The sequence below is a fragment of the Protopterus annectens genome, chromosome 1.part2 (genome assembly GCF_019279795.1).
Source record: "Protopterus annectens isolate FY-2018-M chromosome 1.part2, PAN1.0, whole genome shotgun sequence".
In the NCBI taxonomy this organism is placed as follows: Eukaryota; Metazoa; Chordata; order Ceratodontiformes; family Protopteridae; genus Protopterus; species Protopterus annectens.
Window position 1 is genome coordinate 297,879,950 of NC_056727.1, and position 19,110 is coordinate 297,899,059.

Below are 19,110 nucleotides of genomic sequence, written 5' to 3' on the forward strand. Positions count from 1 at the left end.
GAAAAACAGCCATATCCACACAAACCCTGTTAAACCAACATTACTTCAAATGTAGAACAGCAATACTTACATTCTGTCCTCATATCTGGAACATGCCCCTCCTGTTTGTTGGCCTGTCTCCACAGTGTATGTTGTAAGAGGTATATCCAACTACCCTCTGTGATGCTGTTTGTCAAACACCAACATGAAGTCCTGCTCACAGTGAAGGAAAAGGGCCAACACCCACATGAAGTGCTTAGTTATAGGACTGTGTTTCTGTGCAATTGGCTATAGGAATGATACAACAGCTGTTCCACATGCAATCAGCTAGTGGGGGACTGCAATTCATACAAAGACTATCAGCTGATCATGTGCATCACTTATAAAACACAAGCTGCTGCCTAAGCAAAGCAGATGTACTTTTCCACATCCACCAGAGAGGGAGAGGGAGAGAGAGAGAGACAGAGACAGAGACAAAGTAAGAAAGGAAGGGAGTAGGAGAGTAAGAGCCAAGCATGTTTGTGTGTGACCCATGGGTGGAGAGTTGTATCTGGGCATTATGACGGTTGCATATATGGTGTACTAATCCATACTGTCATGTGGTAATTGCACATGGCTGGAAACATTTATGGCTGAAGACTGTCAACTAGAATCTCTACAATGTTTGTAAAATTTTGGCCTTGTAATGTTGACAATAGGACATGTAGCTCCTCAATATAATGATATGGCAAAGTCCACACTGCAATGGACCCAGTCATTTCACAATCACCCCAACACAGGATACTGATAACACACACAAACACACATTTGCCAATACTGAGTTTTAGACCCCTACCTGACTATGTATTGCTATTACATTGTCATGGAGTTATTGCATGCACCACAAAGGTTACATATTGGAGAGCTGTTCAAAGGTATATTTGAAGGTGAGTGACATCAGCAACAGTGATAAAGAAGGGATAAGGGAAGTGTAGTACATGTGACTGTCCACAAAAGCAGGTGTCAAGAAAGACACAACCACACTCTCTCTGGGAATTACACACATTATCACAGTTGGCAGGGTCAGGATTAGAACTCCTACCAAATGAGTTTGCTACATTACAGTATTACACAGTTATCACATGCACCACAGAGCTTATCAGGCTGGTATATGGCCAAAGGGTTATTTCAAGGTGACTGACATCAGAAGACATGCTACAGCAGGGCAATGGGAGGTGTATTGAGTGTGAATGGCTTCAAAATCATTTATCTATACACACACACACACACACACACACACACACACACACACACACACACACTTGCCAGGACTGACATGCATGGGTTCATTGTTTCACAGGTGTGTAGTAGTTGACTGTGCCAGAAGGCTGTACAGGGCTAGGCAAAGGGAATACCTTGGCATCAGGCCACAGCAATGGTCTCTGGTGTAGCTTAGGGGTGTAGTCCCTGGATTGGCCCACACAGGAGGGTATTGTATTCACCATCCACTCATCTGGGTTACTATTGTGGGTGGCCAGTGCTGCACAATGCTTGCCATGTATGTGATCTATATTCCATAACATGGACAGTGTCTGGGTTGTGCACATGTCCCACATGCATGTTATGTGACATGTGGAAGTGTACCTGGGGTCTCTGGGGCATGTTGTGTGGACAGATTGTTATCCTCTGATGTGGCATTCCTGACCTCATGTAGTGAGACCTGGCTATGGAACTGAGGCTGTGCCTGCACATACATTGACAGCATGATACAGGTTTTCAGTCGTATATAGTGGCATCTGTCCATACAGAGCATGCCTTATACACATATTCCCTTTATGGGTTACATTTGCAGACTTTACAGTTGTTGCAGGTGTCCAGTGGGGAACATAGCAAAGGACCACTGTAAGCAATTATTTGCCTATTGTAGGGATGGAACAGGGTGCCATGTCCTTTTACTTGCTGGATAACACACACTCAATCAGGAGATGTTACACATCACAGTACATTCTGATGTCAGTGGCAGTGTTGTAGTCGACAGGCATATAGTTCACTGCAATTACACCGTGGTTACTATCTGTAGGCAATAAACAGGGAACTACCAATATAGTGGTTGTTGCCTAGCTAAGTGTGTTTGTGTATGAGACATGGGTGGAGAGTGTTCTTTGGGTAATACAAGGGTTTCCTATATTGTTCACTGATCCATAATGTCACATGTAGGGCTATGGATTGTTTACACCAGCCTCTCTGCTGTTTGACATCTGTTGCCCTTGTAAGGTGTACATTGTGACATATAGTAGGTCCTCAATATAATAAATTAGCAAAACCCGCCCCACAATGAATCTTGTCATTACACAATCACAGCAACCTCCACACAGGATACTGATGACAAACACACACACACTTGCCAGTACTGAGATTCAAACCACTACCTAGCTATGCATTGTGACTACAGTGTACCACATTTCTCGCATGCACCGTGGAGCTTATTAGATGGATGTTGTCCCAAGGTACGTCTAAGGTGAGGAACATCACCAGCCCTTGTAAATACTGGCATTGGGTGATGTAGTAGGTGAGACATCCCAAAAATAATTTACCCTAATCACACATTTACATTTGCCAGGGGTGAGGTTCAAACCTCTGACTACCTTTATGGACCATTATGCCACACATTTACCACATGCACCACTGACCTGACATGGTATAGGCTTTGCAACAGATACTTGTAAGCTGGATATCTGCAGGACTGCTAAAGTCAGGCTTTGAGATGTGTACTGGCTGCAAATAGGGACAAAAACTTTGAGGTACACACATAAACACTTGCCACAGATGAGATTCAAACCCATAGCTGTGTAGTTACTGTTATTACATTATTCTGCATTTATGGCATTCAACACAGAGCTTGTAGGGCTACCTTTCTCCAAAGGTATATTTCAAGGTAGATGACATTAGCAGGCTTGCTAAAGTAGGGCAATGGAAGGTTTAGTGACTGTGAATGGCCTCAAAAGCATTACTCTCTACACGCACACATAAACAGTTCCATAGTTGCCATGCTTGAAATTAGAATTCCTAGTATTACAGAGGTATCACACATGCCAAAGAGCTTGTAGGGTTAGCCTTACTCAAAAGATGCATTTCAAGGTGAATGACATCAGCAACCTTGCTAAAGTAGGGCAATGGAAGGTGTAGTGACTATGAGTGGCCTCAAAAGCATTTATCCCTACCCACACACAGAGTTTCACAGTTGCCATGTCTAGGATTAGAACTCCTACCTAGTTAGTACATCACACTACAGCATGATGCAGTTATTACATGCGTCACAGCGCTTGCAGGGCTGAATTTTGTCCAAGGAGGTATTTCAAGGTGACTGACATCAGCAGCCTTGCTAAAGTAGGTCAATGGGAGGTGTAGTGACTGTGAATTGCTTCAAATTCATTGATCCCTACACATACCAAGTTTAATAGTTTCCATGTCTAGTATTAGAACTCCTGCCTAACTAGTACATCACACTATAGCATTACACAGTTATTGCATGTGCTACAGAGCTTACAGGGCTAAACCTTGTCCAAGGAGGTATTTCAAGGTGACTAACATTAGCAGGCTTGCTAAAGTAGGGTAATGGAAGGTGTAGTGACTATGAATGGCCTCAAAAGCATTGATCCCTACAAACGCAAACACACACAGAGGTTCACAGTTGCCATGTCTGGGATTAAAGCTCCTACCTAACTAGTACATCACACTATAGAATTACACAGTTATTGCACATGCCACAGAGGTTATAAGGATGATCCTTGTCCAAAGGGGTATTTCAAGGTGACTGGCATCAACAGGCTAGCTAAACTAGGGCAATGTGGAGTGCAGTGTGTGTGAATGGGCCATAAACCATTCCTCTGGAAACACACACACACAACACTCAGTCGTACACAGCTTTACATTTGACAGGACTGTGTATACGACTGCTAGGTGAATAATAACTTGTACTGTCATGTTACACAGTTATCTGAAGCACCACAGACACTATAGTGCTGAGGGCTACCAGAAACAAATGTTTACAGTGATAGACATTGGCACATCATGTAATATTGGCCAATCAGATGTGTGGTGGATAGGACAGGGCTCATGATAGGAAGCTCTTTGTCACTGTCTGTCACTCTCTTCCACACATCTATGTATGTGTAAGTTTGGCCTATTATAGTGTGTTGTCCTTGGATATATGTGTGTATTCCTATCTGATGTGTGTGCAAAGCATGACTGGTGTGCAATGTGGAGTGTGTGCACAGACATCTGCAACTGACAGATATGTATAGTCCACTGTTGTTGCCAGACATGGGCTTCCAGATATGTATAGTCCACTGTTGTTGCCAGACATGGGCTTCATTTTGCTAAGTGTGGGAGCATGCCCAGTATGAACCTTCTGTATTTTGTTGTCAGACATGGGCTTGGTTTCTCCAAGTGTGGGAGTATGCCCAGTATGACCTTCTGTACTGAATGTGTGAATCCATTCCAGGTAGGTTGTACTCCAGTGCAGGCATTTGTTTTCTACACCTGCAGCTAGCAACCTATTTCTGCAGGATATCTGTAGATAGGTTGACAATATGGGGTCACACTGGGCAAAGGATAGTGGGATACTGTAACTGTGTCCGTGCTGCTTCTGCTACATGGTTTTGGTATTAGCTGATATTCAGACATATGTATTGTTTTGCTGTGGTCTGCAGCCTACATATTCTTGCACAATCATACCATTCTGGAGGGGGAGCTGCAGACACTTGCTGATAGGTCTGTGTAAATGGTCCAGCACCTTGGTACTGTGGTGGTTGAGGATCCCATGTTTGTACATCTATCGACGTGACAGAATGGCCATATCCTGCTGTGGCCATACCTCTCAGCTGTACAGATTCACACCGGTTACCCAGAGGCAGGGCTCATATATTTGTTCATTACCCCCTTCACATTGTGGTTTATGAGCAGGTTTGTATCCACCCATTCCTGTGTTTGCAGGCAGGGAAAGTATGGGCACACATCAGAGTTTCAGATTTCACACACTCCATGGCATCCATGCTTCTACCCCCCCCCCCATTACTCTATCCTTTTCCTAATGTTATGCAAGCGATATCTGATATGTATCCCTATAGTTATCACTTCATCCCAGCAGTATTTAGGGGTTGGTCCACTGTTCATGCAGTAGGACATGGTGGACATGCTACTGGGATTTGTTGGCCTTGCATTTGTGTTCTGTGGACTGTTTTATGTTATTTGGGACTCCATGAGATAACATACATTGGCAGTACGCGTGAGACACAGACCTTTCACAGAGGACTGTAGGGCATTTGGTAGTGATGCAGGCCATCTGTAGCAGGCCAGTGCATTCTGTCACTCCTACAGTCCCAGGCTGCAAGCCACTGTATTCCCCTGGGGTGACAGGGTAGGTGTGCAAGGTGTTATGGCAATAGTTTCTGTCCTTATTAATCCATCGGTGTGGATGCTGGCAGGGTGCTGCTTACAGCTAGGGACACACCTGCACGGGACACCTCTTCAGCATGCTGCACTGTATGGGTATTCCCATACAGAAGTGGAGGTCATATTGTACTCATTCCCAACAGCAGGGATATGACCTGTGAGAATCCTGTGGCTGATGGCACAGTAAGCTGAGTGCATGTGTGCTATGGAAGCTACTTGCAGCTGACTCACAGATATAAGTGGGGCATTCCCCTTATGCTGACTTGTGTGGGGACATCAGCAGTGTCTCAGTACTTCATAACTGTGCCTTTTGTGGTCTGCCAGTATTTGGCCAGACTACATCAGTATTCCATACTGCAAAGTCAACTAATGTGCTGCTAACCTGTATGTAGAATTCCATAGGTGTGTCCATTTGACATTAACATTTTATACACTCTCTGTCTAGGGTATTACCACCTGTGTACTGTGAGTATGTCTGGGCCCACATTCATGCCATGTTCATCTCTCAGATGGTAACAGATATTACATCCAAACAATTAGTATGGATTACTGTTGGATTGGGTCTTGCTGGGATGCATTGTGTTTGGCACTGCAGTTGTTAGAACTTGGCCTTATCATCAACAGTACTGGCCCTTGGCCACCAGGAGACAACCCTCCATGCCTACACGCTGACCACTTTCACACAATATACAACACACAACAACCTAGCACACAGAGCCCTGCATATTGTACATGTGCAACAATCTATCCTGCTAATTTGGCCAGCTCAGGTAATCTGTGCTCTACTGTTATTATACCCACACGTACATGTTACTACATTTCTACATAGGATTGTGGGGGGGGGGGGGCACACCTGACAACTGTAAGCATTTACTATGACTGTACTGGAATTTCAGGTACTCTGTTGGCTTCCATTTCATTCTGTATAATGACCTATAATGCAGATTGGGTCTATATTAAATGTCGAACTTGTATAAGTTTGAATGTTGTAATATCCAACCCAAAAGTCCGAAATCCAAAAATAGCAAAGCCATGGCATACCAATTTTTTTTTTCCCAGGGAAAAACATCAGTGGGCCATTTTTGGGGTTTTGCTATTTTCTCCATTGTGGTGCAATCTTGGAGATGGTATATTTAAGTAGGGGGGCACAGGCCCCCACATTGGGAGTGGGGGGGTGAAGCCCCCCACTTTAGTTTAAGTTTAAGGTTTATTTTTTTTTTTTCACAGAACAGAGATTTTTTTTTCCCTGGGAAAAAATCGATTTTCTGTGTTTTCTTTATTATTGGGTTTTGGAGTTTTAGGTTCGATATTACAACATTCAAACATATGTTAGTTTGACGCTGTGATATAGACCCATGCAGACTAGAGGCATATCAGTGTAGTACAGATCTTAGATTTTATTGACCTACATTTCAGTTTCCGACTTCTTAGCCTTCAGAACTAACATCCCACTGACTGACCTGTTGTAGTCTGTCTGTGTAGGTCTGGATGGGGGCTTTTCTCCATTGCCATCAATCAGAGGCCTTAGCACAGCCTTTCTTTGTGGTCATCTACACCTGTCCTGCTGGCTGAGACTGTTGTTGGGTATGTGAGCCTCACTGACATGCATATGTGTGTCCTATGGACACATATTTGGCCCACCACATGTCCTGCAGTGGGATTTGTCAACTTGTCTAGTACTGCCTACTATGTTGACACCAGTATTTGTTATGGATATCATGCTGCCCATATAGGTGTCTACTATCTGCTGCCATCCCATTCAGCCACGCAATTCCTTTGCATGCTCACATCTGTATCATAGATACAAGAAGCAGAACATACTACTCCATTCAGCAATTGATAGTGAGAGTGGCTTACCTTGTGGCTGTGCCAGTATTGAGGATGGTGCTGGAGGGCTGACTATGTCGGATGGACATAGCACACTCCCTATACATGGTTAAGCACAGGTAGTGTCATAGTTGGCATTACTTTTACTGTATGTGCGAGTCATAGAGAGGTGTCATTCCCTGGGTTCCTACCATGTCAGTGTATGTGCTACGCGTTGCCTCTTTACTAAAGCCTGGGCATACTGGGCATGCCTCCTTCTGCCTACAGGGGCAGACTCAGGTTGTTCCTCCTCCAAGTCACTCTGTGCCTGTGCTTGCCTTGGCAATGGTGAGGGGCTGTGTGGCCCTGCTCCATGCTGTTCCTGCTGCAGCTGTTTCTGCAGGAGCATATTGTGTAGCATGGCACATACAATGACAATTTGGGTACATGTAGTTGGAGAGTACTGCAAGGCTTCACCTGATATGTCCAGGCACCGGAATCATGACTTGAACATCCCAAACACATGCTCTATTATGATTATGGTTTGTGCGTGTGCCTCATTATGGAGTTCTTGTTCGGGTGTGTGTGCATTTCTGATGCATGTCATTAGCCATGGCTCCAGTGCGTAACCAGCATTCCCCACTAGGTGGCCATATGGGATGTCCCCATTGGCAACTCTCTGGTGCAGCTGCATCATATGCTAGATGTGGGAGTCATGATAGCTTCAAGGCTGCCAGCACACACATTTATTATAATGCCCTGGGCATTGCACACAACCTGGCAGTTGGTGGAGGGGAAGCCCTTGCAGTTTATGCAGATCCTCCCCCATTCACCATGTGGTGCTTTGATGTGTATGTGCATGTAGTCTATAGCACCCACTACCTCAGGGTATTCTGCTATTTGGTGGAAGAGATGCATATTGCTGGTCAATGCCTCATGGGGGTTGTGGAAATATATGTGCTTACTGGCATGTGCTGACATGGCATCCAGGAACTGGTGGAGTACCCTGGATGCTGATGCCTGTGAGATCCCCATGATATCCCCAGTTGGCCTTTGGAAGGTACCTGTGGCTAGTATTCTTAAGCCTACACATACCTTGTTATCCACTCGGATGGGTTCCCCTCTGTTGGTTCTGTGTGTGAGGCGTGGCCAGCACAGCTCAACAATTTGCTGTAGGAGGTCCTTGTCCACCCTATAGTGCTCCACTACCTCCAGCTCATGTAGCCCCTGGTAGGTTACCCTGGGTCTGTACACTCTTCTCCTTCTCCTCACTGTGCATTGGTCATCAGCATTCTCATCCTCACCACCATCAGCCTCTTCCACATATTGTTTATGAGAGCAAAGGCAGCCCCTATCATTTTGTTGCTTTTGTTAGGTAAAATTTCCCCATTTGTGTACACCAATGGTGTAGAGTTTGTGGGAAAAAACGGAGGGAAAGGTGTTTGCATAGTTTATAGTAGTGTGCTGGGCTGGGCTGGGCTGCTGCCTGTGTAACTGGCTGGTTCTGATACATTTCACCTGCCAGCTGTGCTAATTCTCCTTGATTACCTTCCTACTGCTGTTTTCCCTTCCCACTGCCTTCCTGTTTAAGCCCTGAGGTGCACCGCACAAACCCAGTGCTCAGATGTGAATGGAGCTGCTATTTCCTGGTTTATTTTGTTTTATTTTTTGTTGTTTAAAACCTGGTACATGGCACGCACACCCGTTTAGACAATGTAAATACTGCTAGGCAGATTCAGACACACCCCTTCAGACACACCCCCTTTCTTAGCTGTGCTTAGCTAAGGACAAACATGGGCCACAGAGCTCCAATAAGCTTACAGCATGCATGACACACCCCCTTATGAAGTCATCTAGCTTTTAGGCTTACACCATGGTATTACTGCACCTACTTGATTGGGTGCAAGCTAGCACTGAGGGGAAATCTGTGATTCAGTATCATTGCCCTCATTTGCATAGGATTGACTGCTTATGCATGGTTACAAAACCGACATTCAACCTTCCCTCTTAGCAACCACTATTCCATGGTCCTTGTGTTATGCATGCCATTGACTATTATGGCAAAATTATGATTTTGGTTTAAAAGCTTATTTCCAGCTTTTTTTTATTATTTTCAAGCCGATCCCATTTGTGCACCGATGCCCTGCTCTTGAACGGCCAAAATCAGCCAACAAAAAAAAAGTTTATTTTTATAATTTTAAAATTAATTTTCATGCCTATAGCCATATATTTGGTCTTTGGCATGCCTAACCCTTCTAATACATGTGTTTGTATGAGCTGTCATGCCTCTGTTTTGTAGTTTGCAGAAATGTATTCAGCTACTGCCTGAATACATTTCTGCAGTCTACACTATTCCTGCACAGACACCTGCCTGCTTTCTGGATCTCTAACTCACATTATTTGCATGGTTTTTACCAACAAATGAGGTGATTAGCATACAGGGGCTGTGTCTGTGCAGGAATAGGGCAGGAGCACTCATGCATGTCCCGGGAGCTTATTCCTGGATTTCATGGCAGCCATATTGCCTGCAGCAGCTTTTGCACTATTCCTGCATGCCATGCAGAGCTTGCTGAATCGTGGAGTTTGTGCTTCTCTGTATGCAAGACACTGTAGTCACTGGGAGTAAGGATTTCAATGATCAAAGCTACTTTTATCTACTTTTCATGGACCACTATATCTGGTTTTCTTGCATCTATCTTTTGAACTATTGGTAATGGGTGATCCCATGTGATGTAGACTTCATCATTTTCTATGATACTTTGTGTCTCATGTTTCCAGTGTTTTTCAGCTACTTCAATATGACAATCCCCAGTGCCATAGTCTTGGCACATTATTATGCCTTTCAGTATACAGTCCTTCTGCCATTAGTATGACACAACCAGCAATGAGATGTGCAACTGTTTCCAGTTCTGTTTTGCAAAATCTACATTTGTCTGATTCTCCCACATGTTCAATGGACTTTGTAAACCAGTGTGTGCATAGCCCACTATTTTGGGCCACCAATATTAACTTTTAATCTTTTGGCTTGAATTCTCCTCACCTTAGCCATTCCTTCATTCGATCCCAATACTCATGAGGCTCTTCCAGAAGTTTTCACTACTTGCAACTATATTTATGCATTTTCTACATTTCTTGCCTTCTCATCTGATCCTTCATCTTATATATTTTCCTTTGTTTTTTGGCACATTCACTTGCTGCTTGATTTTTATCTACTTCTGGTTTGATTTCCATTCCTGCTTGACATTAATATGCTTCTGCTAGAATAATCAGGGAAGTCATCTTAGATTTATTCTCCTCATGTTTCAAAACTTTCACTATGTTTGGGGCCTGTGAGGTCAGCAGATATAGCCCACAATTGCAGATCTATACATGTAATCAATTTCAAGGAGGCCCATACTTCCTTCGGAAGGGGAATATCAAATCCTGGTTTTCAGTGATTTTTATAAATCATTTGGTAAGCATGAAGCATCCTTCTTGTTTTCCTGTCTAATCTATCCAACATGTTTTGGGGCCAGTCAGTCATTCCAAAACTGTGAGTTAGGACAGGAAGAGCAAGTTGGTTTATAGCTTGAATTTTGAGGGATAGGGTCTTACAACAACTTATCGATACAGACACATTTACAAGTGCACACACACACACACACACACACACACACACACACACACACACACACACACACACACACACACACACCACTTACCTCATCAGTGTGACTTTAACATTGACACTTCCATGATCATATTCGATTTCTCCCCTTCCCTTCCCTTCCTAGATGTCAACGCTGTTTTCAGGATTAATTTAAGTCTTCTAAAATATTCCTTATTCAGTTTTATTCGCATTTGTTCATGTTTTATTGTTGATCCTTCATCAGTTCCCAAATATGTATACACTTCCTCTTGCTCAAGTTCTTGTATATCACATTCTTGTCCCAAATTGATGTTTTCCTGGTGCTGCAGTTTTCCTGCTTTAAAGTTTGCTCTTGCACATTTATCAAGACCAAATTACATTCTTATATCATCTGAAAATGTTTTGACTACTTGCAGTTGTGCTTTCATTTCCTCATCTGATGAGCTACAGAGTTTTAAATCATCAGCAAAGAGAAGATAAAAAGTCTTTACACTTTGTTGTTTTCTAGGAGCCAAATTGTAGCCATGGCCTAATCTGTTGAGTAGACAGCTTAATGGGTTAAAAGCAAGACAGAATAGCAGAGGTGACAGGGAGTCACCTTGGAATATCCTCTTTTGGATTTTTATCCCTGGAATAATAATTTGTCCTTTATCATGGCTTAATTGCAAAGTGGTCTGCCACTGTTTCATTGTCACTGTAATGTAGTCAGTCATTTTAAGATGAATCTTATACATTTTTAAGCACTCTTTTATCCATGAATGTGGGATACTATCAAATGCTTTTTTGTCATCATTCCATTCCATACTTGGATTCTTTCCCTTTTTACAGTTCTCTGTTATGACTTTGTTTAGCAACAGATAATACTTTGTTCTGTATGACTTTCTTTTATTGCCCTTTTGTTTTTTTACCGTGATTGAGTTTTCTTCTAAATGACTATAAACTCTGTCTGCATCAGTTCTGGTATATAGTTTATACATCGTTGGAAGGCAAGTTATTTGTCTATACTTTTTAGGGTAGCTTGCAGGTTCGATCTTAAGTTGGAGCATTGTTTTTCCTGTTGTTAGCCAGGTTGGTGTCTGTTCAGGCTGCACATATAAATAGTTCTTACTCATGGCTAAATCGTTATGCAAAATGTTAATACTTTTAACCAGAAGTTAGGTACTACATCTGGTCCTGGGAGTTCCAATTAGAGGCTTTTCTTAACTTTGTTTCAATACCTCTGGCTGTTACTTCATCCCATTTCATATCCTGTACCTTTGAACTTCTTATACTTTATTTTACTTCTTCTATCCATTTAGCATCTTTGTTATGTTCCATAGGATCTTCATAAATACTTCACCAAAATGTATCTATTTCTTCTTTTTTGGGTGGTCTTTCAATTCCTTTTACCTTGTTTCCCAATTCTCTATAAAACTTTTTGGAGTCATCAATAAATTGCTTATTTTGTACTTTTCCTTTATATTTATCTGCATATCTTCTAAGTTTTTCTGCCTGTGCTGATATTTTTAGTTTATTATTTGTGATAGTGCATGATAGATCCTGATCTGTTATAATATTGCACATTGCTTTTATCATGTCTGTCTTTCTGCATATTTTTGTTGATCTATTCCCTCTTCTATACTCCTTTAACATTGACACTTCTTGCCTTAACTGCTTTATAGTTTTCTCTATTCGATACTTCCATGATCATATTCGATTTCTCCCCTTCCCTTCCCTCACTACCCTGTGTTCTTGTGGTAGAATGTTATCTGTTACTAATCTAGCTGCACAGTAATATATCCTGTTTATTTTTGTACTTCATCTCAGTGGTTGTTATGATGTCATTCAAAATACAATGAGCCCCTGCACTGTCTTGAAATAGCTAATCAACAGCTCTTTGTATACTTGCTGATGCAGATGAAATTCCAAATGCAACATAACTGAAATGAAATGAAAGAACAAACAACAATAAATAGGTGTGTATGTACTAAATATCACATGCTGTCCTACATATTCCTATACTTCGTAATCAAACCATACATATCATATGTGCATATGGTAAGCTGCTGCTGGAGCATATCAGGTCTCCAAAGGCAGTTTCAGTGAACATAAATACATTAAACTTTGCCAAAACTACATTCAGTGACAGTAAAGTTTGCCTTTTTCTTCACTATCGTGCAACCTCAGAGTTGGTATATATCAGTTCGGGGCATGCACCCCCCCCCCCCACATGCAGGGTGCATGGGATTGCACTCCTGAAAAAATATTTTCATGAGGATGCTAACCAAAGGTAGTTTTGGCAAACATTTTTCAATGTATTTACATTTGCTGAAACTGCCATTGGCAAGTTGACATGAGTCTATTGTGAAGTCTTCGACTCCATTGAACCAAGCCACATAATAAAATTAAGAAAAAAAGTAGATTTGTAAAGCAGATGCCCCATGAAGCTATGCTTTCTACTGAAACACAAAACACATAAGATGCACACATTCATTAGATGCTATGTAACATAGAAGACACACTTTTAATAGGGCCATAGGCAGTTACTAGGCATACAGTATAGGAGACCATTAAGAAGCTTAGCCTGATTTCACAATTGCCTCAAGCACCATTAATTGACTTGCTCAAGGTCACACAGTAGGTAAATTAAGAATGAGAAATTCAAACCCTGAGCCACAGGAAGCAGCCCATTAACAGTACACAGCCTTAATCTTCTTTGCAGACAAATAGCCAAAACAAAAAAAAAGAAAGAAAGAATGAACAGTGTGGACACACGAGCCTCATGCTCATGTACCTCTGTTTTAGAACCCTGTGTACTACCACTTCACTACTACCACCTAGTAGGTGAAATGTAAAAATTATACCATTACGATACTTGTTATCCTAGTTTTATTGCTTCTTCTTCCACATGTAACTTAATTTTGTATTATTGCAAGATCGATCCTGGAAAAATATGTCTCCCTGATGCATTTATTCATGGCGTAGATAGATGAAAGCAGTCACTATGTATAACCTAAAGGCTAAAGCTGAATCATTTTAAAACTAGCAAAACTTTGCCCCCCACCTAATTTGTATACCATAGCAAACATGCACTATGTTTGATTACATCTTTGGTGACTTCTGAACTTTTGTTCGCAAGACAAATGATGTAAAACAAGAGCTTCTTTTGAAAGTTACCAGTTTTGGCATCTAAGTGACCCATATTAGTGATGACACTCATTATGCATGCTTGTGTCCTTCCCATAGTTTAATTATGCAGGCTTCAGAAGAGTATCCAGTGCTTCACTTTCTTTAAAAATGGATTCTCAGGCTTCAGGCCCTGTCACTACATGAGCAAATAAGCAACAATGTACAGCTCTCCTTCCAGTTGTACCTCACAGCGGTCTGTCTCTAATCTCTTTTTATTACAGATATTAACATTTTTACATCTTATGGTCTCAACAGTACCCTCATTATTTCCTTTTTATGGCAATCAAAATGGCTTTTAGTGTTATCAAATTCTCATGCATAAACTTATCTAGTAAAGAATGAGCTTATCATTTGTTCACAGCTATTCACGGTCACATACTTGCATTTTGATAGTGCCTTCACATCACAATTTGTTATGCTCTAGCACAGTCTGTAATGATATGACTGATGTGAAATTCTCTCCTGGCACAGACTAGCACATAATATACTTTTTGTTCACATCTCAGCACTTCCCTTAGGTAAAAAAATATAAAAAGTAATACATTTCAGTGTGGTGGAATAGCACACTTCCTTTGTTAACAAATATGGCCCAAATAGCTGTTGATAGTTATCATCTGGCAGCTGCCCATAAAGAGTTAAGGCAATAAGCTTCTTCCTGGAGCCTAGTTTGATTCCCCCAGTCTCCATCTGTACACTTTATGACACAGAGCAGATCACTTAACCAGATAATGGAACTAGGTCTCCTTCACATGCCATTAGAGACCCAGTTGTCTTGTACCTCCTGTACCTCTACAAGTCCAATGTCTCAACCAGCATTAGAACCAACGGTCTAAATCTTCACCCAAACAATGGAGGGACAGGTTTACAATTCAGTGCCTACCAAACCTCTTGAATAACCCCCCCCCCCCACATGTTAAGCAGTGAAACTCAGTCACTTCCTTTAAACATAACCTGGATAATGGGATGGGCATTCAAAAATGTATTCCAGGACTGTCTGGAATGTTCCTCCTGGAGAAAGGAGGTGTGGCTCAAGGCGAGACATAAATTGTCCTAAGAATAATTGACCTTGCAATATCTATGAAATCTATGGAAAAGCAACTAATAAAAATGTTGTGTAGACAATACAAGGAAATTGCTGTTAAAATTCTCATGATAGGACAGTTTTTTCATTAGCTAACCGGTAATACAGCAACTATACGTATCAGTTTGGGCTAAGCTACTTTTTTGTGTCAACCTCTGTGCTAGAACTGTCTTTATACTCCTTATTTACTTTTTTTTTTAATTTCTTCAAATGTTTAAGGTTTATAATGTTCTGATACAATGGCCCCACTCCTAAGTCAGGGTAGCCCTGCTCCTAAGTCAGGGTATCTCCACTCCTAAATCAGGGTATCCCTACTCCTAAGTCAAGGTATCCCCACTCCTAAGTCAGGGTATCCCTACTTCTATGTCGGGGTATCCTCTAGTAAATGTAACATGGCCAATGTGCTCTCACTTTGGAAGGCTATAGATAGACTCAGTGATGAAAGGGATTAAGACACTTCTTGCTGTTGAAATGCAAATTCATATGAGCAATAATCCCACCCCACACCCACCAGAGTACTGCAGCAACATTGTGCTACAGCAAAAATTTAGAAACAACATCAAAACATGTTATATTCTGTCATAAGCAGTCAGCATAACACAATGTATTCAGGAATCAAACATTCCCATTGTGAATAAAAATGATGGGGCTGTGTTCCAAAAGAAGGTTGTGGACAGTGCAGCACACCAAAGGAAGACATTAGCACATCAGTGGTGAATGTGATTTCATAACATATGCTAAAACAAGAACAAGCAACTATCTGTTTAACATAGTATAATTATGGACTCCAAGCATGCCCACCAGATTCCAAAACACAATGGGAGTGCCCAAAGCAACTTAAATGTGACAAAGTACTTCACCAACAACTTTCTGAAAGCACTTGGTGGAGGTCATATGTGCTTTATCCTAATGCCACTATATTTCCATATATTCATAGGGAATCCTGTGGAATCTGCAAACCTTGCTTAAAAAATGCAACTGTCTTTTAATGCACTAAAGCAGGGTGGGGTACTGCAAGCCATACTACAGGCAATCTGCAAATGCATCCCAGAAAGCAGACAATGAGGCAGGCTACAGTTAAGCCAGCACTCTAAGCAAGAATTAATAGATAGATTCCAATTAGACAGGGAGTTGGTGTAGGCTATATGCAAATTGTGCACACCTCATAGGTATGCTCGCAGACTGCAGGTAACCATTACCGTTAGAAACAAAATTGTGCTTGTGTCTAGGTATACTAGCCACTGGGACATTTCAGTGTCATATGGGTATGCTGTAGGAGTCTCTCAGACAGCTGCCAGTCACATCCTCTCACAATTCCTGGCAGCAATATGCACTAAGGTGTATGAATATACCCACTTCTCAAATACACCAATGGTGCTTAGAACTGCCATGCAGCAGTTCTATGCCATAGTCAACTTCCCCCATGTCCTAGGTACAATAGACTGCACCTATGAAACAATTAAAACCCCAGCTCTAGCTGATGTTGAATTGTACATTAATAGAAAGGGGTGATCATAATTCAATTGTCAGGTGGTGTGCTTAACAGATGGCCTTATTACTAATACAATGGTAACACACCCTAGTAGTGTGCATGATTCTGCAGTATGGAGAAAAAGAGGTCTAAGGGCCTCTTTCCAATATGGTGAAATTCCTGCGGGACTACTTCTTGATAAGTGCATGACCACAACTATGATATAATCAGAATATAGACCTGTCAGCAGTAAGCATGACAACTAAATATATGTTTCTCCTTCCTACAAAGAGGTGACTGCAGTCATCTGCTGGAGCCACGGCTAATGATACCATACAGAGCACCATTAATGCCTGCTGAGGATGCATACAAAAGAGCATACACCACAACATGAAACACCCTTGAGCATGTGTTTGACATGCTGAAATGACAGATTCATAGGTTCATAGGTTCATAGGTAGGTACTAGGCTATCTGCCCGAGGGCATTTATAAGCCTAGCCAGAGTGTGTCAACTTTCGCCACCCCATTGATTAATTAACTGAGCCTCTGTCAAGCAGAAACAATGAAGTGATCCCAGGGGTGTATTTTCTGTTACCCATCCACTTGTCAAGGCTTCTCTTGAAGAGTGTTAGTGAGGGGTTCTGCCTAATGTAGTTAGGAATTTTGTTCCAAAGCGTGGGGAGTCTCTGTGACAGGAATCTATCCCTCCAGCATGTTCTATTTATTGTTGTGGCAAGATTTAGTTCACTAGACCGCGTGGCTCACAGTGACTTGGATTTCTTTAGGTGGAGCATGTCCATCAATTCTGAGTCAGACATGGCTTTGTAAGTCAGGCAGAGATCACCTCTGAGTAATCAATATGCCACTGAGTACAGCCGGAGTTTTTTCAGTCGGACTGCATAGGACATATGTTTGAGGCCAGTGATCCTCTTGGTGAGGTGCTTTTGTGGTCTTTCCAGCTGTTGGAAGTGTCTTGTGAGGTACATCCCAAATGGGGCATTGTACTCTATGATGGGTCTGATGAGTGACGAGTAGAGGGGCATTATAACCTCTTTATTTCTAGATGCGAACCCCTTAGTAATTAGATGGGCCACATAGAAGGATTTCCTAACTACTTTGGCAATATGATTGTCAAAGGAGAGATTACTATCTACCTGGGTCCCCAGATCTCTTATTATATCTTCTGTATTAAGGGGGCTGCCGCCTATGTGGTAATTCATGGGTGTTTTGTTTTTCCCAAATGGGATGACTATGCATTTTTTGGCATTTAGCTTGAGGCCATGACTTTGAAACCAGGTGTCTGTCTCAGTAAGGTCTTTTTGAAGGATGTCCTTGTCAGCTGGAGAGTCAATTATGGTTCCCAGTTTGCAGTCATCGGCAAACTTGGTTAGCCACAGTCCTCCTGTGTTTGCCTGTACGTCTGAGAAATATACGCCGAACAGTAGGGGTCCCAGAACTGAGCCTTGTGGACACCACTTGTGACTGGTTTACAGTCGGACCTGGAGCCCACTATTCTTACTGTGTGAGTTCTGTCTGTAAGCCAGTTGGCAATCCATCTTGTGACATAGGGGTTTATGTTCAGGCTGGTGAGTTTTTCTATAATAACCGAGTTGAACGCCTTGGCGAGATCAAGGTAGGTTGTGTGAACCACCTTTCCCTCGTCTATGGCCTTGGTGACTGTCTCAAAGAAGTCAGCCAGGTTTAGTAGGCATGATCTGCCCTTAACAAAGCCAAACTGGGTTGGGTCAAGTGTTTGGAGGTTCCCAATGTCTTTGTTAATGAGTTCCATGATGATGCACTCCATAGCCTTGCAGATCAGGCTAGTCAGGCTTATGGGGCGATAGTTACCAGGGTCAGTTGTGGCCTCTCCTTTGTGGAGCGGAATAACTGTTGCTGTACGCCATTCTATGGGCACATAGCCTGTGGAGAGGCTGATGTTGAAAAGCGTGTTTAGGTGGGGGGTTAGTTCGTTCTGTAGTTCGTGCAAGATGCAGACTAGGACACCATCTGGCCCCATTGATGCTGTGTTTTTGGCTTTTGAAAGGGCTGTTTTCACCTGTGCTTTCTGTGATTTCTGGGACACTATACTTTTCCGGTATTGTTGTGGGCCCTTTTGAAGGTGAGAGGGAAGTGAAGTTTGCACTGAATCTATCTGCCAGGATGTTGGCAATATCAGTAGGTTCAGTATAGTTTGTGCTATTTTGCACTAGCTCAGAGCATTTCTGCAAGTTGCCACTTAGATTCTTGACATAGCTAAAGAAGGCTTTGTGGTTATATTTTGAATCCTTGGCTATTTTTCTTTCGAAGTTAGTCTTGGATGATTTTATAAGGGACCTTAGTTTCTTACTGATACTGATTAGGGATGTCTTTCCTTCTTGGGATTTGCTTTTTTTCTGAACTAGTTTCCTCCTTCTGTTGTATAACCTGTTTATGGCAGGGGTCCACCAGACTGGTTTCCTTCTCTTAGTGGAGTAAGTCTTGGTTTTGCTAGGGATGGCACAATCCATGCATCCTTGTAGATGCTCATACAGTGCAATTGTAAA